We start from the raw sequence: 23,943 nt of genomic DNA on the forward strand, positions 1-23,943 counted from the left end.
TATAAATCCCACATAATGTATCCTTTTTCTTTTTTGTATAGGATTTTGGTGTTGGGGTTTAAAAGTCATCAGCAAGAGTGTATAGATTTTCTTGCTTTTACATAGAAGTTTTATAATTTTGCACCTAAAAACTGTCTATGGAGAATGTTGAGTGAATTTTTGAGTAAGTTGTAAAGCTTGTGCGTACCTTCATTGCATTCTGTATGTTCTCCAACAAATTATACAAGACATGGGAAATTCCTGCAAATTGGGGTTTGATTTTCCAAAATTTTGTGATTTGTCAGTCGAGCCACGAGGGGGCGCCACATTCCTCGAGCTGTGAGCACTCGTCCCATATCACATAAAACTTAGAAATAAGTCGGTGTACTCCGCCCACCGTGGCCTTCAGGCCACGCCTTTGCCCTCTCTGTGGACCTGCGTGGTGCATGCGCAGTCAGGCCCCAGGACATCCTTCTGGTTATAGCAGCAGCCGTGATTCCTCGGGGTCCAGTGCGGCTCCGTCCAGGACACCGCCTTCCGCGGCCGCTGTGAAACTCGGTTTTCTGAGGAGCCACGCTACGGAAAGGTGAGGAGAGGCTTCCCATGCGTCGCCTGCAGAGTGGTCCCCTTCAGGAGCCTGGGGAGGAAGGTCTGCAGCAGGGAAAGGGGTCTCTGTGGAATTTGGGGGAGCGGCTGAAGCGATGGGTGGAGTTGAGGGGGCGGGTGCATCCGGGACGCGGCTGAGTCCGGGCCGGGGCGAGTGAGCGGCGCCCACCGCGTCCCCGGGAGCCCGTGCGGTGGGTGGAATGGCCGCACCTGCTGGATGTCCTCCAGGTTCCAGGCGTCCTTCCTGACAAGGCTCTGAGATGGTAATGGGGCGGAGGGGACTTGGTTGCTGAATGGCCCGCTTACCCGGGGATCAGGACTTGCGGTGCGCCGAGCACACAGGGTGGGTTCCTGAGAAGAGTCCCCAGTGTGGGGGCCGCCTGGGAGGCTCCCCCCAGGCTCAGCACGGCACTGACACAGCCCAGCTTCCCCAGGGCTGCCCCCCATCCGTGGCCTGTGCCCGGGCCTCGTGAGCCGCTTCTTAGGGCAGAGCCACTTTGGGGAAGCAGAGGGCGCCCCGTGTTCTGTTACCACACCCGCTTCTGCTTGGGCGCCACACGGGGTCTCGGTTGCTGCAGCACTGCATTGTAATGGGATGAAAGGGCTCCATGCTCCTGCTCCGCTTTCCCAGGACAGCTGTGGGGATGGGGTCCCATGCAGTTCCACCCAGCCTGTAGGGTGTTTTGATTGGTTTCTGTGAGAATTGCGATGGAATTTTGGTGAGGGTCGCAGGGGTTGTGCATGTTGTTGATGCGGAGGGACTTGTAACAACCTAACTCTTCCCGTCCACATCTGCAGGGTCCACAATTTTCAGGTCTCCCGCCTCCTCGGTTAAGGTTGTTCTTAGGTACCTGTAACATCTGGAGAAAATTCCTGGACTAAATACCTTTGAGCCGAAATCAATCAAAGGGAGAAATAAAGTGGGAGAAACCCGTTTGTTACTTACTAGTAGTCATCTACTTCACCTTGCCCGTGTCTGTCACAACCAGGCTTCAGAAGAAGGGGCCCCACCGAACTTCTTCAGTCCAGATATGCCCTTGCTCGCCCTCGTAATTACCTGTTGATAGAGAGATGGACTACTTCTCTCCACTTCTTGGAAGCACCTACTGATGTGGCGATGCACGAAGGCCAGGTGAGACACTTTGGAAATACTGCAGTTTTTTCCACAGCACTTTAGTCTTATTTATTTAATTTTTTGTTATCATTAATCTACAATGACATGAACAACATTATGGTTACTAGATTCCAACCATCATCAAGTCCTCAGCACACACCCCATTAGAGTCTCTGACCATCAGCGTAGTAAGATGCTGTAGAATCACTAGTCTTCTCTGTGTTGGACAGCCCTCTGCATACCTCTCCTCTCACATTATGTGTGCTAATCATAATGCCTTTCCCTGCTTACCCTCCCCAGTGCCTTTCCCTTTGGTATCTGTTAGTCCATTCTTGTGTTCTGTGAATCTGCTGCTGGTTTGTTTCTTCCGTTTTTTTCTTTATTCTTACACTCCACGTATGAGCGAAATCATTTGGTATTTGACTTTTTCCGTCTGGCTTATTTCACTGAGCATAATACCCTCTAGCTCCATGCAAGTTGTTGCAAATGGTAGGAATTGTTTTATTCTTACACAACACTTTCTTCTTTATGATGCACTTGTAAAGGGCATTATTTACTTAGTCTCTAATGGTTGGTTATTAGTGAATACAAGCAACCAACTTTTGTAAGTTGGTTTGGTATCTTACAAGTTTACTGAATTCATTTTTAGTTCTAACAGGTCTTTGGTGAAGTAGGGCGGGAAATTGGAATTCTAAAATCCCACTGTTTGTACCCCAGATCTTCCCAACTTCCAAGGCCCAGTGGTTGCAGGGGATCCTCCCACAGGCCTTCTAATGAGCCCTGGACCCCTGCAAGGTGCCATTTGTTTGAACTGGGTGGAAGGGCTTGGCCTCTCTTGACATTGCGTTATGTCTGCTGTGCTTTTCTTATGGTTATTTTGCAAACTAATTTACTTTCCAGCAATTTAAAACATACAGAAACTTGTAGTGTCAGTACAGATTCACTTTATACTGAATTTCCTAGCATCTCACTTTACCACAGTTGCCACTTCACACAAAATTTCTGTGGTATCTACCCCAAACAGGGACACGCTTCCAGGGAAACAACACCTGACTGCAAATGAGGGAAGTATTAGGGTCTCCACATGATAATCCAATGCACAGGACCACCGCAGCTGTCACCATCCGCTCCAGCTGTGTGCACATGTCTTTCTATCCTGATGCAGTTTCCTTTCTCTGGAACTGTTCCCGAGACTTTACCTCAGTTGGTTTCTCTGGGACCTTGAATAAGCAGGATCACATAATATTTGTCCTTCTTGGAGGGGCGCATTTCCCTGAGCATAATGGCTTTATGGGTCCATCTGTGTAGCAGGTTCTGGGACTACTTGTTTAATCCACTCTGTAGAGACCACATTTTTTTCATCTGTCTGTGGTCACCCAGGTCGTCTCCACCTTTTGGCTGTTGTGAATCATGCAGCTGTAAACAGAGGTGTGCAATATCTACGTCCCTGCTTTCATGTCATTTGAGCAAATGCCGTGAAATGGAATTGCTAGTTATATGTTAACTATGCTCGAGTTTTGGGGTACACTCTTCACACACAGTGTTTTCAAATCAGTTTTGGACCATTTTTCTTTATTTCTATATTTGACAGAATAATGTAGTTTATGGATCAACCCTGTTTTGTTCATCTGTTCATCCCTTGATGGTCATTTGAGTTGTTTCTACCTTTTTACTGTGGTGAACAGTACTGCTAAGAACTCTTGGGCCAGTTTCTGTTTGAACAGCATTTTCATTTCTTTGTGGTATTTATCTAGGAGCGGTTCTTTACCCACAATTAGGTATCTGTATTATATATTATGAGGAAATGCCAAGCTGTTGTATACAAGCTGCATGTTTTATATATCCACAAGCCAAGTTTAGGGGCTCTAATTCCTATGCATTCTTGGTAACATGTGATTTTGAATTTTCCTGAGTATGGCCAATGCCATGTGCTTGCATTGGGTGGGGGTCACTGTGGTCTAATTTGCATTTCCATAGCAACTAATGCTGTGTGAGACCTCTTCATGTGCTTGTTGAACATTTGTATGTCTTACTTGGAATCTTAATCCACTTTAAACATTTGTCTTGTCTTGTTGCCTTGTACTAGTTTGTGGTGTTTCCTGGGTTACAGGCTCTTTTCAGATGTACAACGTGGAGATATTTCCTTTCATTCTGTGACTGTTTTTCACTTTCTGGTTGGTGACTTTTGATGCAGAAAAGTTTTTAATTTTATGCTCTCTTCTGTTGCTTGTCCTTTGGTGTCAGATATGAGAAATCATGGCTAAATCCAAGGTCATGAACGTTTATCCTCTTGTTTTCTTGTAGAGTCTGTTTTTTTTTTTACCTGTTATGTAAGCCCTTTGTCTGTTCTGAGTTAATTTTTGTATGTGACATGTGTTAAGGGTTCAGTTTCATTCATCTGCACATGGACAGCTATTTGCCCAGCACCATTTGCAAGGAAGACAATTCTTTCCCTAATTTAATGTTGTCCACCCTTGTCAGAAAGCAAGTGACTATATATGGTTGGGTCACTTCTGGGCTTTCCACTCACTTCTGTTGATCTGTACATACAGTTGACCCTTGAACAAAATGGGGGGTTGTGCAGCTGACATCCCACAGAGTCAGAATACACAGAAAACACCTCACTCCCCCCAAACTTAAGTATTATCCTAATCTCATTGCTTATTTTGACTGGAAGATTTACCAATAATATAAACAGTTAACACATACTTTGTACATTACACATGTTTTGTGCTGTATTCTGACTGTAAGGTAAGCTAGAAAAAATCAAGTGTTTCTAATTGTCTTAAGTCTTATGTGAGAGGTACCCTCCCTATACCAAGAGGAAAGGAAAACCCTTTTCTTTGAAGACAAAGGGACAGAAAGAGGAATCTTAATGAGCATGCCTTGATAAGTTCCCCCTATTTACTACACTATCTCATACACCTTAACCTGTCATATTTCTCCACAACTGTCCACTCCTTATCAAACCCAGCACAAAAGTGCTCAGGGCCAATTGCTTCTCTGGGTCTTCACTTCCTTGTGAAGTCTCCCATATCACATAAAACCTATTAATAAATGGGTGTGATTTTCTCTGGTTAAACTTTGTCAGTTTCATTTTCAGACCCAGCAACACTAAGAGGGTCAAGAACAACTCCCCCACCTCTTGCAGTGGTCCCAGTTGATACTAAGCACAGCACTCTACAGTGGGCATCATTCTATCATTCAGATGAGGAAATTGAAGCTCCAAGCATTTAGATGACTGGCCTAAGATAGGGCTGCCAATCTTAGGGTAAAATCACAGGATATAGTTCAGATGATAGCAAGAATTATTTTAATATAAGTATGTCCAAAAAATTATTTGTTCTCTGAAATTCAAATTTAACTTGTGTTTCTATGGCAACTTTAGATCAAAGTCCCAGTTCTGGTGTAAGATAGGCTTTTTCTCTGAGCCCAGGGCTCTTTCCACCACTCCAGCGGAGGGGCCTACACTCCCCACCCAGACCTGCGAATGGACAGTTATAGAAACTGCCTCGGTCAGACGCTCTAATAGCTGTGGAAGTTAATACTTGTCACTACAGCCATATCAGCCTTTTAGTTGGAATCTAATCCATACACCTTGGGGTAAAACATTATAACATTTTAAATGAGTAAACAGTTTTTGTTGTAAATCCTCCTTATCCTAGGATAGCAGAAGCAGAACTTTTTGGGATGTGCCACCGTGAACACAGAAATACAACAGAAAACATATTCTGGTCTTTGCCTCATTCCTGATCCTGGGCTCCTAAATCCCTGGGAATTTCCTGTGTAAGAGAGTCTTTTATACTAAGTAGGTGGTTCTGGGTGGGTTCTGCTCGGGTCTCTGACAGGCAGAAAGCCCATGCCATGATTAGAAACTTGGGATTTTCAGCCTCACCCCTCCATTCTCCAGAGAAAGGGGAGGGGATAAAAATGGAGTTAATAATACATCATACAAGTGTCTCAAAATATGGATTTTGGAGAGCTTCCAGGTTGGCAAACACATCCATGTCGTGTACTGGGAGGGCGATGTGTTCCAACCCCACAGAGAAAACTGAGGCCTTCTGCTGGCCCAAGGCCGATGCCTTCATAATCCCAAAGAAGCTGTTAGAAACCATTTCTCATGTGGGGTAAACCTGTAACCTCCAGTGATAAAGGCACCAGCTTCACTGGTCAAATCACTGTACATTTCACTGTACAAATTGTAGTGAAATGTAATGGATGTACCCCAATTTGCCAAAGCATTCATCTGCTGAAACACATCCTGATTTCTTTAAGTTTTTAGCCTTTAGAATAGAGCTATTATGTAAAACTGCATGGCGGCTTCTGTTGGGGCATAGTTTTTCAAAGCAGTTGTATAAATACTGGCGATGTAATTCTTGAATGTCAAGGTGAGACCTTTTCTTAATTGTAAAATATTTTTAATGGCTCATTTTTGTTTTATGGATTTTTGTATATCTTGAGTACAATTCCTTTATCAAAAATGTATTTTGCAAATATTTTCTTTTAGTTTGTGTCTTGTGTTTGGGTTCTCTGAGCAAGGTCTTCTAGAGTAGAAATTATAACTCTATAAAGCACATGTGATTATTTTTCTTTTGTGGATAGGCCTTTGGTGATGGGTTCAGCAAGGTTGTGTAGATTTTCTTGCTTTACCTACAAATTTTATAATATTGCATCTAAAATTTGCCTATGAAGAATTTTTTTATGAGTGTACCACTAAAAATTTTTTAAAATTAAAGTATTATTGACATACACTCTTATGAAGGTTTCACATGAAAAAACACTGCGGTCACTACATCCACCCATATTATCGAGTCCCCTCCATGCCTCATTGCAGTCACTGTCCATCACTGTAGTTAGATGCCGCAGAGTCACTACTTGTCTTCTCTGTTCTACACTGTCTTCCCTGTGGTCCCCCACACCATGTGTGCCAATCATTATACCCCTCAATCCCCTTCTCCATCCATTCTCACCTGCCCTCCCACACCCCTCCCCTTTGGTAACTGCTAGTCCCTTCTTGGAATCTGTGAGTCTGCTGCTGTTTTGGTCCTTCATTTTTACTTTGCAGTTATGCTCCACAAATGAGGGAAAGTATTTGGCATTTGTCTTTCTCCACTTGGCTTATTTCACTGAGCATAATATCTTCCAGCTCCATCTATGTTGTTGCATATGGTAGGATTTGTTTTTTCTTATGGCTACGTAGTATTCCATTGTGTTTATGTACCACACCTTCTTTATTCATTCATCTCCTGATGAACACTTAGGTTGCTTCCATATATTGGCTATTGTAAAAGTGCTGCAAAAAATATAGGGGTACATATGTCTTTTGGAATCTGAGAAACTATATTCTTTGGGTAAATTCCTAAGAGTGGAATTACCGGGTCAAACGGTATTTCTATTTTTAGTTTTCTAAGGAACATGCCTATGGGGAATTTCGAGTTAGTTTTGGTGTAAGTTGTAAAGCCTTTGTCTACTTTATTTCACTCATTTCACTCAAAGTGGAGAAGACACAGGAAATTTGTGCCCATTGCGGCTTGAATTTCCAAAGATTTGTAGTTCATCAGTTTAGCCAGAAGGGGGCACCACCTTCCCTGAGCTGTAAGCGCGCATCCTGCAATGCTCACCGTGACACGGAAGCGGCGCCTCTGCCCTCTTTGTGGATGAGCAGGGCTCATGCGCAGTCAGGACGCAGGCCTTTTCTCCCAGCTCTGACCGGTGCCGGAATTGCTCAAGCTCCTCTGCAGCTCCATGACACCACGGGCCGCGTCCGCAGGGACAGCTCGGTTTCCTGAGGAGCTGTGGTATGGAAAGGTAAGGAGAAGCTTTCCGTGCATCTCCTGCTGAGCGCTCCTCTTCAGGGGCCGCGGGAGGAAGGCCTGCGATGGGGAAAGGGGTCTTTGCAGAGTCTGGGCCAAGACAGGTGCGGCTGAGTTCAGGGTGTGGCGGGCGGCATTCTAGGAGAGTTCGGGCCCGGGCTGGGGCTGGTATGTGGTGTCCAGCACTTCCCCGGGAGCCTGTGTCTCCACGCAGCGCGCCTCGGGCCCATGCAGTGGGTGGATTGTCCACACCTGCGGGACACCCTCCGGGCTGAAGGCATCCTTCCTAACAAGGCTCTGAAATGGGAATGGGGGCGGGGGGGATTTGGCTGCTTAAGCGGCTCGCTTACCTGTGCTTCAGCCTTTGCTGTGCGCCCAGCACACAGGGTGGTTTCATGGGAAGGGTCCCCAAGGTGGGGTCCACCTGGGAGGACCCCCTGGGTGCAGCATGGCGCTGACCCAGCCTGACTCTCTGAGGGCGGCCCACAGCCACGGCCTGCGACCGGGGCCTCGTGAGCTGGTTCTTCATGCCGAGCAGGTTGGGGGATGAAGGGCGCCTGGTGTTCTGTTTCAACACCTGCTTCTGCTTGGGCGCAACACGGGGTCTCCGTTGCTACAGGTCCACAGTGTAGTGGGAGGTCAGGGCACGATGCCCGGGCTCTGCTTTCTCAGGACGGCTGTGGGGATGGGGTCCTGTGTGGTTCCATTCAGCCTGTAGGGTGTTTGTTTCTGTGTGAAGTGTGGTGGAACTTCGATTGGGGGGGATCCCACGGAGTCTGAAGGTTCCTGTTGGTTTAGAGGACTTGTATTAACCTAACCCTCCCCCACCCCCCATCCTTGTCTGCAGTGTCCACAGTGTTCAGGCCTCAAGCTTCAAGCCTCCCACAACATTGGTTAGGCTTGTCCTTAGGCACTTCATTCTTTATGATGCAGTTGTAAAGGGCATTGTTTTCTTATTGTCTCTTCCTGATGGTTGGTTATTGGTGAACAGAAGCAAACAACTTCTGTATATTGATTTTGTATCCTGCAAGATTATTGATTTTATTTTTAGCTGTAACAGGTTTTTGGTGGAGCAGTGTGGAAATTGGAATTTAAAAATCTGAGTGTTCCACTCCAGGTCGTCCCAACACCCAAGCCCAGTGTCTGCAAGGGAATTTTACCACGTGCCTTGTAATGACTCCCGCAGGCTAAGTAGCGGTCCACTTCTGGTGAACTGAATGGCGATGGTTTGGCCTCTGTGACCGGTGTGATGTCTGCTCTGCTTTTCTGGTGCAGGACTGACATGGTTGTTCTGCAAAGTAATTTACTTTCTAACAATTTCAAACACAGAGAAAACTTGCAGTGTCAGTACAAACTCTCTTTACACAAAATGCCCCATGGTCCCACTTTATCACACCTGCCACTTCACACAAAATTCTCTTGGCCTCTACCCTAAATAGGGACAAGTTTATAGGGAGCCACCACCTGACCCTAAATGAGGGAAGTATTAGGGTCTCCACATGATAATCCAGTGCACAGACCCAGCACAGCTGTTTCCACCTACCCCAGCTGTGTGCAAATATCTTTCTATTCTGATCACATTTCCTTTTTCTGGAACTGTTCCAGGGACTTTAGCTCAGATGGGCTCTGCCAGATCTCACGTAAGTGGGATCACATAGTATTCATCCTTCTGTGACTGGTGCATTTCACTGAGAAAATTGGCTTTAGTGTCCATCCATGCAGCAGGTGCCAGGATGCCCTTGTTCACTCAACTGTGTGGAGACCACACTTTGTTCATCCATTTGTCTGTGGACACGTGGGTCTTCTCCACCTTTTAACCATTGTGAGTCATGCAGTTGTGAACATAGGTGTCCAAATTTCTAAGTCCCTGCTTTTGGCAGATGCCCTGTGGTTTGGGCAGATGCCCTGAAATGAAATTGCTGCTCATACATTAACGGTATGTTCAAGTTTCTGGGGACACCTTGCCCCCTCCCCACACTGTTTTCCAGGAGGCTGTGGACCATTTTCCTTTATTTCTATATATGGCAGAAAAATGCAGTTTATGGATCAACCCGGTTTTATCCATCCATTCACCCCTTGATGGGCATTTGAGTGGTTTCTGACTTTTTGCTGTGGTGATCAATGCTGCCAAGAACTCGTGGGCCAGTTTCTGTTTGAACATCATAGTCATTTCTTTGCAGTATTATCTAGGAGTGGGTGTAGAACCACAGTTAGGTAATTGTATTTTATCTTTATGAGGAAACACCAAGGTGTTGTACACAGGCAGCACGTTTTACATTTCCACAAGCAAAGGTTAGGGGTTTCCAGTTCTTCTGCATCCTTGGCAATGTGTGATTTTCAGTTTTCCTGATTATAGCCATTCCCATGTGTGTGCAGGGAATTCTATGTGACACCTTTCCATGTGCTTGTTGAAGCATTTGTATGTCTTGGAGTCTCTCATCCATTTAAAAAATTGGGATGTTGTCTTGTTGCACTGTACAAGTTCGTGGTGTATTCTGGATAACAGGCTCTTGTCAGATGTACAGTGTGCAGATATTTTCTTCTATTCCGTGACTTTTTTCACTTCTTGGTTGGAATCTTTTGATGCAGAAAAGATTTTAATTTTGGGGAAATTAGTTTATTCTTTCTCTTGTTGCTTGTAATTTGGTTTCAGATATGAGAAACCATAGCTAAATCCAAGGTCTTGAACATTTATCCCCATGTTTTACCTATTACATGTAAGCCCTTATGTATTTTGAGTTAATTTTTGTATGTGATATGAGTTAGGATTCATTTTCATTCTTCTGCATGTGGACAGCTGGTTGCCAAGCACCATTTACTGGAAAGACACTTTCTCTCCATAAGTTAATGTTTTACACCTTGGTCAGAAATCAACTGGACATTTTTTGTTAGGGCCATTTCTGGGCTTTCCATTCAGGTATGTTGATCTGTATATACAGTTGACCCTTGAACAACATGGGGGTTAGTGGTGCTGACACCCCCACAGAATCAAAATCTACATAAAACATCTGACTCTGCCAAAACTTTGTTATCCTAAAACTGATTGCCTATTTTGACTGGAAGCCTTACCAATAATATAAACACTCGATTAATAATATTTTGTACATTATACATATTATGTTCTATATTCTTACAGTAAAGTAAGCTAGAGAAAAGGTAATGTTTCAAATTGTTGACTTAACATTTTCCCAATATATTTGTGGGGAAAATCAGTTTAAGTGGACCTGTGGAGTTCACATGCCTACTGTCCAAGGGTCAACTGTGTATCTTTATGATAGTGTCACAGTGTTTTGTTTACTGCTCACTTTGTACTAAGATTTGATCTTGGGAAGTCTGTGCCTCCAGCTTTGATTTTCTTTTTCAAGATTCTGCTCAAGGGCTCTTTGTGGTCCCTTGCAATTTAATATGTGACAGGATAAGCTGGAGCAATTCTTCCCAAAAAGCTTTGGGAATTTTCATAGGAACCACATTGAGTCTGTAGGGTGCATTTGTGCCATTGCCATCTTAGAGATATTAAGTCTGCCATCACCACAGTAGGACCTTACATTTATTTTGCTTTTCTTTATTTTTCCTATTATCAATGTTTTATAATTTTAAATGCATAATACTTGCACTTTAATTAAGTCTGTTCCCATTTATATTATTAATGTTGACATTATTTAGTAGAGAATTTAAAAATTCCTTTTGTGATTATTCATTGCTAATGTATACAAAGAAAACATGTTTGTGTAATGTTCTTTTTTCTTGTAACTTTGCTTAGTTAATTTAGAAGCTTACATTTGGAATTTAAGGGTTCAGAGCTTTGGGATTTAATAATTTAGATATTTAGGATTAAAATAATACTGCCTAATATTTAATAAATGGAGGATTGGAACACAGTGAAGAGTAGGGTTTGTCATAGGGGTTTTGTTTGAAATAAGACAATAGGAAGAGAAGGGGTTAGAACTATGGATAGGGTACAGGAATGGGTTAGGGTACGGGAATGGGTTAGTGTTAGGGTTAGGGTAATGTGATAGAGTGAGGCTATCAAATACAGCTAGGAGGCTTCAAACAAAATCCAGGCCTTTTCGACATCTTCCTCAGACTTTGCAGGCATGAAAGTGGTCTCAGGCTGCCTGGTAGTTCTGCTGGGTTCAGAACCCTAGGTGGGAAATCTTTCTGGCCACCCAGCTTTATTATCATCTGCTCTCCAGTGCTTCAGTGGACTAGTCTGAGGTAGTTTTCCTTGATCTTTTGCATGTTTTTGACATTTTCTTCTGTGCTAGTTTTTTAGGTCTCTTACTCATGTTTATCCTAGAAATTGTTGGTGAATTAACCACAATGTAAACTATTTTTCCTTCATTGAGTTGAGTGCTCAGTGGGTCCTTGTAACCTAAGAATTATGTGGTTGAGTTATTGAATATGTTCTTATAGTATTTCCTTTGAAAATTTTCTCCTGTTTCCCTTTTTTTTGACAGCATATTAATTTTGGTATGAAACTTTTTAACATTGATTTTCCAGTGTTCTTATCTTTTTTTGTATTGGCCACATCTCTAACTTTTTGTTCTCCTTTCCGTGAGATTTCTTTAACTAACCTCTGAGTCCTTTCCTTGAATTTTTTGTTTCTTTTCCATTCTTCCTGATTTTTTTCTTTTTAATAATAGGCTCTTATGAGATGATTGCAGTATCTTAGCTCAATGGAGATATTAAATATGATTTCTTTGAAGTTTTCTTCTTTAACCAGTATTGTCTGTTTCCACTATTATACTTTTTTTCACGTTATTTTGGTCTTTTCTCCTAATTATTGTGGGCTTACTCAGATGTCTGGTGATCCTTCTCTTTTGCTTATTTAAGAGGTGAGGCACTGGAGATCCAGCAAGAAATGGAGTGTGCCCATTTGTGCCACGTGCGCCTATATGTCTGCAGACTTGTTTTCTGCTGGACTTTGTAGGGTGACTGGGTCCCCAGGTGGCATTCTCATTGCAGATACTGATAGTTTATCTGTAAGTCTTTTCAGTAGATGGGTTAATTTTCCCAGAGGATGGCTCCTTGGTCTCTTGTTTTGGGAATATCAGCCCAGATACTGGAGTTCTTGACCTGTGTGGAGAGAGTTCCTGTAGGCCTGGAGGATCTTGTGCTCTGACATGCACATGTTTACTTTCTAACCTTGTTTTCACCCCTATTTTCTTCACTGCTGGTGTTACAACTTTGTTGCTCTACAAAAAACGGGACATTGGAGTAGCATTGGCGTCTAACTGTTCCTTGTACAGGCTTCCAAATGGTCTCCATGTTTCTGCCTTTGCCCACCCGCCACCTTCACAGGTGGTCCCTGCAGCCTGTTTATGTTGATGCTGCCTCCTCACACACTGAGGTTTGGCCGTCCTCTGTGTCTCACATCCCTCACCATTTCAGCATACATTTTGCATGTGTTGTGTTGCAGGGATCTAGATGTCTCCTAGTTTTAATTTAAAAATGGAGTTCAATTTTTTTAAAAGGCTTGTTCTGTTGACTTTTCAAGAAAATAAAGGTGGTAGAGACATTTTTGCTCTATCATAATAAAAGTAGAAGCCCTTTGAACAGAGGAATTTCAAAGTCTTTTGAGTAGAGAAATGTATTGAATAAGAGAATGTAATGTTATGAAAGTTCTCTGTCCTTACTTTCACCTCTTTGTGACTTTCTAAATCTCTATGCATCTTTGCCCTACAGTATCTGTGGGAGTTTCTTCAGATAGACTGGAAGCTGGTTAGAGGATTTCATATTGACCAAACTGTGCCAGATAAATGGCATATTTTCTGCTTGGGTATTGTCAGCCCCATAATGCTGGGGTGTACAATCTGTCCTTACTCTGTTCTGGCATGAGTTTGGAAGACAGTGTCTGCTCTGATCAAGGTCAAGCAGGTTTGACAGACAAAAGCAAAAGGTTTAGAGGGCAACTAACCATGGCCTCATTCATTCCACCTGCTTTTGTGCAGCTTGCTTAACCCATGATGCTCTATGACTAGTCTTATCTGGTGATAATGTGTGGAAACCTACCGCATCGCAAGTGGCAGGATCCAGTCAGCATGAAGATTCTGTTTCCTGGAACTGGCTGGAAACTTACTTATTTTAAACAGAATGAGCTAGGCCTGCAGACATAAATGGCTGCTATGCTCCTTGGTATCCACTGTGGAAAATTGCCTTCTCTCTGTCCTCAGCATTTGAACATGCTGCCTATTGGGAGGAATTCTCCACTGAAAAGAAGCTCCCTGACATGCCCAGTCAGTTCTTCCCACCCCAGAATCTGAACACTGAGGGAACAGTACAGAAACACAGGACCAGTTGGAGGTGGTAGTAAGTGCACAGGGGTGATGGGCTGATCCTGGGGTAAGGCCAGGTGTGTTCTTGGGTACAGTCATGGAAATTCCTTCTAAGTAAACTGGTCCTCTGCCTTTAGTGTGAATTCTGTGAGCTCCTACTGTACCGCCACGGTTTCCTTTCCCTTTAACGTTGCCAGTGTTCATTTCTGTTGTTTGTAGTTAAGAACCAGATTGGCACAGACTGGTTGTTCATGCTATTTCCCTCTGGTGTCCCACCGTGAGCTAGATTTCTCTCTTGAAATGGGGTCCCAACACAGTCTTTTCTGAAGAGCTTTAGTGTCTGATATGGACTTTAGGAAGCTCAGGTCCTCATATTCAAGGTTTTTAAACTTTGTTGTTTCTCTGTGGAACTCGCATGTGTGGAATGCACCAGAAATGAAAACACACACATCTACTACACCAAAGGAGAATATTTGCTCCCCTTTCATTTCTTGTCTTATCTTTTCAGGGAAAAAATGATGTGGGTTTCATTAAATGTTTTTTTAACTTTGTTTTTCATTAAAAATTTTTCTTGTGGTAAAAATATATTACAGAATTTACTATCTTAACTGCTTTTAATTGTACATTTCAGTAATGTTAAGTTTATTCACATTGTAAAACACATTTCCAGAATTTTTTCACGTAAGTCTTGTTTGATCATAAAGAGAGGATGGCTCAGTTGAGAGAAAGAAGACTGTTTTTATAGAAGAATAACCTTTTGGCCATTTTCCATGAAGCAAGTTAAAAGATTATTTATCTTTTAAAACTTTTGAATTTTTGTAATTTTAGATGATACTTGTGGAGTATTAATTTTGTACCTAAGCATTAGGTATATTGGTAACGAAATAAGTTTATGTAAAAGTTTCCTTGTGTAAGTAATAATTTGGGGCCAACTGTGACAGCATTTCCCCATTTTACTTTGTTAATTGGAGCCTGAAGTAGACTGGAGATGGTTGCAGCTGGTCTTGAGGAGGTGCAGAAAGGCTCATTACCCAGCAGTGGTTCATTGTGGCATCTCTTCTCCTTTTCTTTTCCATGAATATAGACAAGATGTATTAGCATCTTCTAACCACTGGTGGAGGCTCAGAAGTGCACCACAAAATCTCCTACGTTTTATGAAGCTGTGTTGTTCCCAAGTGAAGTGTTTATGTAAGACTTTTGTTAAGGTCATTGTGAGGGATATATTTAGAGTATTTGGGGTTGTCTTTTGAAGCATGAGGAACCAACTCTCTTAATTAGCAGTTTTTCAAATCCCTGATTCATACATAGATTATTCAAAAGAAAGAGTTATTCATATGTATGTGTGCCACACAAACACATACCCACACATAAATATATGAAATGCTGTTTAGACAATGGTCTCACAGGAAGTTGTTAGAAAGGGTTATTTAAAGTTTTCAAACTGAACTGGTTATTCAGTGTTCTTTTTGTCATTATTTCTTTTTCCCAGCACTAAAATGAATATGAAAGCAGAGAATATTAGAAAAATGAGAATGAGAAAGAAGAGTGGGAGTAATCAGTTTTATCTTTCAAGGAAGACAGCAAACATTTGGTCTATGTGTTTTTTTATTATTAAGATATTACTGATATACACTCTTATGAAGGTTTCACATGAGAAACAGTGTGTTTACTACAATCACCCATATTATTGAGTCCCCCCATACATGTTTTTTTCTTTGGATCATACTGTATATACCATTTTGTGCCCTCCTTTGTTGTCTAACAAAGATAGTTTCCAAATACAGGTAACTTATTTTTAGATACATGTCATTCTTTAAAGGATTATTATCATTAATGTAATCATTTCTCTGCTATAGGCTATTTAGTTTGTTACTAGCCATATTAGTTTGCAACTGGCAAGCTATTCCAAAGAGTTTGTTAAATTGAATGTTATTTTAGAAAGTACATTTTCATATTAGGCTATTTCACAATTTGTTTTAGTCCTCTGTCAAAAACAAAAATACTTTGGGGCATACTGTTGTCAGGCTATGATGGGTTATGTTGGTGGCCCGGGATGAGTTCAAGGTCAAGAAATAGTCACTTGGTGAAATGGAAACAAGGAAAAATTAAGATGATTATTATCTGTGTTGCGGGCAAAACCATAATTGTTTTTCTCAGGGCCTAGGACTGCCCAAAGTCACAGAATAAAGATAGCTCTCTGCCCAGAGCATCCGTTTGACTTGAGAATTTTGAATACATTGTGAAACATAACAAGTTTTAGTAGCAAGACAAACACTGATACATTATGGGGCAGGATGCCTTGACTGATTTCCCTGAATTTTTAAGATTAAAATGCCATATTCAATTTAAGAAATTTAAGATTTAAGAAATTTTACATTTGCAAGGGCTACTTCAAAGTATATCCTCCAATCCCCTATATCATGAGTTGGGCCATTTGGTGAATACTTTAGACTTTGTGTGCCACATAGTTCTCTGCTGCATATTCTGTCTGGTTGTTTTGTTTTGGTTTCTAACCCTTTAAAAATGACAACAGCACACTACTTGCTCACAGGCTCCTCCATTGCTGACCCCTGCTGTAGACAGTCCATTCACATTTCCTGCTACCTCCTGGGGCTCCTCAGTGATCACACTTGAGAAACACACAGGCTTAGCTGTTCCCAAACTCTCCTTCATGAAAATTAAGCATATATTTAGGCAGAATGGAAAATAATTTAGTGATGGACAAAAATTTTGACCTATGTTGAAGCCCAACTGGCTGCAGCAGTTATGTGCTAATAGAACTGTTCAGAGACAAAAAGGAAAGCTAAAGTTCCAAATTTCATTGTTGTTCACAGGAAATGTTGCTGTGTCTTTAAAATGTAGACATTATTAATATAGGGTTAATGGCTACATCTACAGAGTGAAGCCCTGCAAGTAGCCCCACCCCATTTGCCTCACCTCATTACCCAGTTGGTTGCCAAATCCCGTCTTTTCACCTCCTGCATAAGTCGGTACTGTTTCTGTCTGAAAACCCAATTTGAGCAGGCCTTGTTGATCTTCCTCTAATTGACCAGGACTCTCATTATTTCTCTCCCCCCGTGCCCAGAAAACCTTATTACTCTTAGGACATTTATTATCTTGGAGTGTTTTTTTTTTCATGTCTTTGCCTTCAGCTAGGCTCTGAGTGCCTTGTACTTCTCAGCTGGCTCTGTGGTGTCTTTACTGTAGTGTCTGTCACCTGTTGTGATGTTAGGAACACAGAACGTACTCAACAAAAACTGTTATGTGAAGGGGCAATAGCTACAGGTGTTTTCAGCTGAGTGTGTGTAACCAGTTCTTTTGGGTCTTGCCTCATCCAGCACTTGCACTCTTGTTCTAATAGCAGTCAGAGCCAAGTGTCTCCAAAGCAAGCTTACTGAACCTTCTGGTTTTTATGATGAAATCTGTTTGGGAAATTGCCTCAATTAGAAGCTCGCATATCCTGCAGTTAATATTTTCTTAGGAAATGTGATCTGAATTTAAAAATCAGTATTATTCTGTCTAAAACATCACTTACCTAATCAAGGAGGTCTTCACTTGTCTTACCTTCTGTCCGAATGTTTAATCTTCCATTTTCACTTTACTGAGATGTCTGCCACAGTGTTCTACAGTGATGAGGCCCTGGGGCATGTCTTCCTTAAAAACAATGCCTTGTGCTGTGAATATTGAAAGGCCACCCCGGTTGTGCTTCCAGCCATTTATCTTAAGTAATCCAAACTGGTGATTTTCTTTCCATTAAAATTTTTCTCTCATTCTTAGCCTTATGCAGCAAAGTTAATGAAAAGGAAACAGAACGCTTAAGATACTAGGGCCATGTTAGTGCCAATGTTCAGACAATAAAGCCTGTTGACAGGAGGGTCAAAGGTAAAGAGTAAGTTTTCCTCTGCCCCTATTTACATGTGACCTCTCCCAGGTCCCCAAGATGTATCTTCTTTATGAGGTTCTGCTTGCAGTTTTATGATCACCCTGTCCCTCATACTAGTGTCTATAATCCTTGATTTTAAATTTGGACAGTATTTAGTTCTTTCTTTAAAAGATGACAAATTTGCATTCTTAGAACTTCTATCATCTCACCCATTTGATTTATACACTCAAAATTGTTAGTTTTTAAGTCTCATTCTCTTCTGTAACTGTAATAACTATTGTAAAGTAAAAATACAATACATGTTATATTTGTATTGTTTTAGACATGGAAATACTGTTCTCTACAGAGCTGTTCAGTTGTGTGAGCAGTGAGAGGAGGACAAATAATCCTATTTTACCAAATTACTGTGGTTTAAGAAGGACATAAATGTCAATAGCCAAGAGATTATCTTTCTTAATTGATTTTTGTTCTTTCCACTTACTCCTCTGATATTTCTTAAAATTTTATTGCTGGTTTCTTTTCCTGTTGAGCACAAGAAAACTTTTCCCATGCAGTTTCATTTGGTGCTTGTAGACACACCTGCTTGCTCTTCCATCTTGTACCAGTAGGGTTTGAATTGGGAATTTAAAATCCTCAGTAGCATACTCTTTTTTTTTGTATTTGGCATAAAAATTGCTGAATGAAGCTGTTTCAGACAACTGCATCGCACATATCCTACCAGGATTAGAACTGCCAGTGGTGTTTTCCTTCTATACTCAGATTCCATAAAATGGAATATAGCATTAATGGTCCTTATCCACTAAATGAGGAAACTGCCCAGAGGCTACCCTCAGGCTTAAAAGACATTTTTAGAAGGAGCCTGTGGTCATTTTCCACAGCTGCAGCAACTCATAGTTTTAGAAAGAGTGTCTTTAAAAAATTCTTTGGGAAACCAGGTTTGCTGTGGCTCACTGAGAACCCGTGGCTGCCACTGTTCACTCGGGCCTCATGCTGTTCTTGCTCCTTGTACCGTCCTGTCAGCGAAGTGTCACGAGTGAGCATGGGGAGTGGGTCAGCCTTCCACTGTGCCTGCTGTGGGTCCCCCTCACTGCTCCTGGGGCACTGGGTGGATGGAGCACATCCCTGTCTCTGTCTGAGATGGTTGTTGAGCCCATGATCATCCCATTGTAGAACCAGTGAGTTCCCTAGTGAGCTCTGAAGAAAGGCTCTTGTGGGCTCTGCCAGTTGTAGATTTTATCAGGAGCTTATGAATGTCTCTCACACTGGTTCTCACTGGAACACAAACAAGTACAGGTGAAGGAAGTTTTTTTTTTCTTTTCCATTTTAACAGTTGTTTAGCTTGCTTTATTCTTAAAATTGTAGTGTTTGGGTAAATGTGCCATTAGGAAAAGTGTCAGTTATGCTGATATCTATATAATTCAGAAATTTTCTTTTCATAGGCAGTTGGCACTACAAACAAAGTGAGTTTATCATCCCTTTTCCTAAATGAAATAAAAATGTATTGTCTTCTGAAATGGGGCAAATTTATCTTGAATACACTTTGTGTGTCTGTGCCTTCTCAAAAGACATATTATCTGATCATTGTTGTTATAGTTACAGAAGGGTGATTGTCCAGAATGTGCAATTTGCAGGTGTGCATTTACAAGCACTTCAGAGACAGTATCTTTGACCATAAGAAATTCAGCAAGCCTATCTAGAGACTTAATAGTGAGTTTTTTAAATACTGTATTTTTAACTTTCATAGTATGAACTCTAATATATATATTTAAAAATAGATGCCTGATAAGTGAAGTGAATATAAGAAAACAGATTGTCCTCTTTTATTGGGGAATGCCTCAGGACAAATAATAAGAATGTATATCTTAATAGGATGTGATTTTTAAATTTCTATTTTAAACTATTTCACATCATACTGTATGTTATTATCTCTGAAAGGACGTATTAACTATTAATAAATCCTAGATTTTAGATTATCACTCCCCTACTCTGCTTAAATGTGACAAAGAAAACAATTTAAACTCTTATTTGAGATTCATCAGGACACTCAAAAACTTCTGAATGTCAGAAAGTAAATTTTTACACAATTCTTTAAAACCTGTAGTTAATAGAGTAGAAATCGAATTTACTCAAATTATGTTACTAGCATGAGGTTAATCTAAAGCATGGCACATTGGTCATTAACTAGCAAACAGAACTCATTCATCCACTTGACAATTACTATTGGTAAGCTGCTGTGCCAGGTCCTAACATTAATTTTAAAAGTGATTTCCTTTCAATTATTCCACTTTTAAATTTGTCTAGCAAATCTTGTATTTGTCACTTTGGAAAGAGTTAATTACCATAAGGGACAGTTTCTAAGCTGTTGGGAGGGAGGGTCCATCAGTGTTTAGGTAAGAAGCTCTCCAGCTGTAATGACAAAGCACTGAGTTGAGGGACCATACAATTAAATAATGCTTCTAATTTTGGTAGAAAGTAGACTTAAAGAGAGTTTTTATATAAATAAGAAATGTTGCAATTATGAGAGTTCTAAATATCTGAAATTTCTAAATACCTTTGTTAGTATCTGAAATGTAGGAGAATAGTTTTGGTGCAATGTGTGGTTAAATGGATTGTTTATAATGTTACATATTCTTTCTATGTGTTACATGTATATATTTTATATGTCTTGTTTTATATATATGAAACTTGCTTAGAAGAGTACCTTATTTCCAGGTTTGTGATTTGGTGAATTACAATCATTTTAAGATTAAGGTTTTTAATGTAAACACTGAATCCTGAATTATATGCACTGAGTCTCACTGTAACTTACCTTTTGCTCATTCATGTGCATGGTATTTTCATGTTAATACTTGAGTCTTTCAAAGTGGATTTCCCACTACATCTGTAGAGACTGGGTGATTTGTTGTTTCCCATGTTATTTCTCATCCGTGCATCCTCACTGACATAAGAGTCATTAATCAAGCAGGAGCAGGTGAAAGGCCTTCAGGGACTGGGCAGCATTTTGATGCCTGAGCCACCAGTCCTTATTTTTTCCCCCACTCTGTCCCTTCCTTTTCCTGTTCATTTAAACCAGTTACCAGGGGTAAACTTTTCAAACAAGTACCTCTAGTAACTGTAATGTGTAGGTGTAACTCCAGGGAAAGGAAATCCCAGGACAAAATACCTCTAAAACCAAAATCAGTCAAAGGGAAAAATGAAGTTTAAAATCCATTTATTGCTTACAAACTGCAGTACGGGCCGTCTGTTTCTTGCTGGGGCAGAAGCACGTAAGACCTCCCCCTAGCCTCTCAGATTCAGATAAGCTCTGGGTTGCCCAGGTAATTACCCATTGATATGGAGATGACCTATGACTCTCCACCCCCTGAGGAATGCCTGTTGATATGCAGATGCACTAAAGCAGGTGAGATATTCTAGAAGTTGTACAGTTTTACCTACAGTAGGCTTCGTGATCACAGCTAACAAATGTGCCATCATTTCATAGAATTCTCGGCTTCAGGGGACTTGTAGTATCTGCTACGGAAAGGGAGGGACAGTCTGAGGAGGTTGAATGCGTTGTTCAATGTCACATAGCTCAAATGGTAGATTGCCAGCCACTGCACCACAGCTGACTGAGTACCAGTTCTCAGAAGGGAATCTGCCCTGGGCGGTGGTTGGTGGGGGTGGAGGTGTACCACTCTTCTCCCCACTTTGACTGAGCTAGAGCTGGGTCGTACAGCACCTTTTGTGCCATAGGAAGAATTTTAACCTGTATTCTAGGGAGCATTGAGAAGTCTTAAAGGAAAGTATTAAGCAGAGAGCAGTGTGATCAAATTTGCGCTTTTGAAAGGTCAGTTTGTCTTCACTTGAGAGTGATTGGATAAGAATAGGTTAGATCAGAAAAGGGTTGATAAATTGGGTGCTGTTGCCAAAGTCTAGTTTGGATGAGGGCATTGTGATGTCTGTGATGACACAGACTTGTGAAGACTTTTCCTGAGCTCAGCAGTGGACATATTAGGCTCAGTGTCCCTGGTATACAAGGTGCCCCAAACCTGCTTGCCTCTTGGGCAGAAAGCATTGTAGAGTACAAAAGGCATCAATCCAGCATCAGTGAGAACTGGGCCCAAATCTCAGCTCTCTCTAGTACTGGCTGTCCAACTTGGATGGCATGATTTTGTTTTGAGCCAGTCTCCAGCCTGGTGGGCTGTGGTGGAGTTTAAACAATGCACAGATCATGAGACACCCAGCACAGAGCAAATGCCTAAAAATGAGTCGTATCATTTTCTGCTTCTGTTCTCTTTAGGATAAAGTAATCAGAGGTACTTTTACCAAATTTTTAGACTACTTCACATTAACTTAGAAACGATGTAGTTATTATAGATGCAAATTTTTGAAAAGAAACCATTGGTGATCAGAACAAGCTCCATGAAGGCTTCTCTTATGAAAGTAGGAAGAAGAAATGACTCTGAGGCCAAGGTGAGTGTTGCAGAGAATATTTCCTTTCATTTTCGTTTGATCGTATTCCCTCTGAAGACAGGCTCAAGGAATGTGGAAACTTCAAAAGCAGAGTAGAAGTGCCCACAGTGACACAGGGCGACCTTTCTAGCTTTTTGTTCACTCTCACTTTTTTTAAGTCCTGATAACAAAATAACAGTAGTAGAATCGGGAGGCAGCCTTCTGTATTGAAGTGCTAGGATCAAACAGAGCCTCAGGCCGGAGTGGTTCACCAGGTAGTGTGGCTGGGCACAGGTAAAGGAATCTGTCACAGGTTGAGTTCTGTTGTCATCATTGTACATTCTGACCCTGCCTCAAGTCCCTCAAGACGTAGCATGGGCACATCGTTTATTTCTGGAAGCATTTGTCAGAGTACCAGACACAGGGCTAATTGCATTTGTTTCCTTCTCCACCTTTTTCTAGGATTATGACAGGCTTTTTTAATCAAAGGAGAGCAACACGGTCTTCTCATTCTTAGGTCTGTAATCGCAGTTGTCCTCAAAGGTAGGTACATCTTTTCTTGTTTTAAAATTCGTGTCTCTTGTATTGTTCTTACGGATTAAGGATGAAGGTGTTGCAGGAATGCATATATAATCCCCTTTATTGTTGGCTTTTGCTCTTTCAGATGCACAATTAGAAACTCTCTGGGATAGAATCACAAGGAAACCCAGTGTTTTTCCTTTATAATTTTTAAGTGTTAGTACATATTGGAGTTTATTTTTATTATAGTTTAGTTTATTTATAATTTATAATCTCTTCTTCTAAGAATTTAAGGTACCAAAAAGAACTGTGTGCTTTCTATTTTAATGTGAAGGTTTATACTACTTTACATTTTTTAAAGTAGTCATATTTTTAAGGTCTTTTACATGTTTATTTCATTTACATTGGGAGGTAGGTCATTTGCAGTAACAAATGGCCACCTTTGGGGGAAAAAAACAGTGCAATTTCTAAACTAAGCAAAATATTTTTGAAGCCATTTATTATATCTTACATGTTTGAGAGAAGATAAAAGGCCCAAGCTTTCTAAGGTTTAGACCTAGAAATGTTGTTACCTCAACTTTGTGAAGCACATGGATTCACTTTCAAACTAAAAAATAGCATTTCTTTATTAACTAATGTAATACTTTATTTTTTTTCCATCTAAAAACCACTGTTTTTTTTCAGATTATAAAAGTAGCCTAGGCTCACTTGGAAAAATTGGGAAAATATAAAAACACATAAAGTACGAAGTAAAACCATCCTTTTTCCACCACCCAGAAATAACTACATTAATATTTTTGGTATATTTCTTTGCAGTCTTTATATACATAGCAATTGAGGATTTGACTTTATTTCAAATGAGACTGGATTCTAAAGTGTCTATTTATAACACTGAATTGAAATGAAAGTACATTACTGGGAACTTTGATGTCTGTATGTAATAGGTCTTTTGAGGCTACCCAGGATTTGTACCATTTCTGGAGCACCTGTGGGAGGAAGGCAAAGATTCTCAGTAATATGAATTATGCACCAGCACCTGCAGTTCACAACCAATATAAAATTTTTCTTTGTTTTTACATCAGTAATTCCACAGATGGTTGTGGGTGGTTTCCAAGTACGTTTTAAATAGAGGAAAATCCCACATATATAGTTTTTAAAGGTTCTCAAGACTATTTTATAAAGGTAGGATATTGGAATAATTGTTAGGAAAGTAATAGTATTTTTATAACATTGAATCTAAATATATTAATCCACATTTATCTTCAAAGAACTGGAAAAAACTGTAGTGGGAGTAACATGTAGCAGACACATGAATCCAGTGGA

At 40.9% G+C, this 23,943-nt stretch overlaps 1 long non-coding RNA gene across 1 annotated transcript; it reads left to right on the top strand.

Moving 5' to 3' along the window:
• The first annotated feature begins 468 nt into the window (after nt 1–468).
• On the top strand, nt 469–22,581 carry LOC130681871 (uncharacterized). The gene is made up of 3 exons (XR_008995096.1): nt 469–565; nt 1,575–1,717; nt 22,564–22,581. It is a non-coding gene; the product is annotated as an uncharacterized LOC130681871 (long non-coding RNA).
• The last annotated feature ends 1,362 nt before the right edge of the window (nt 22,582–23,943 follow it).

This window comes from Manis pentadactyla, chromosome X (genome assembly GCF_030020395.1).
Source record: "Manis pentadactyla isolate mManPen7 chromosome X, mManPen7.hap1, whole genome shotgun sequence".
Classification (NCBI taxonomy): domain Eukaryota; kingdom Metazoa; phylum Chordata; class Mammalia; order Pholidota; family Manidae; genus Manis; species Manis pentadactyla.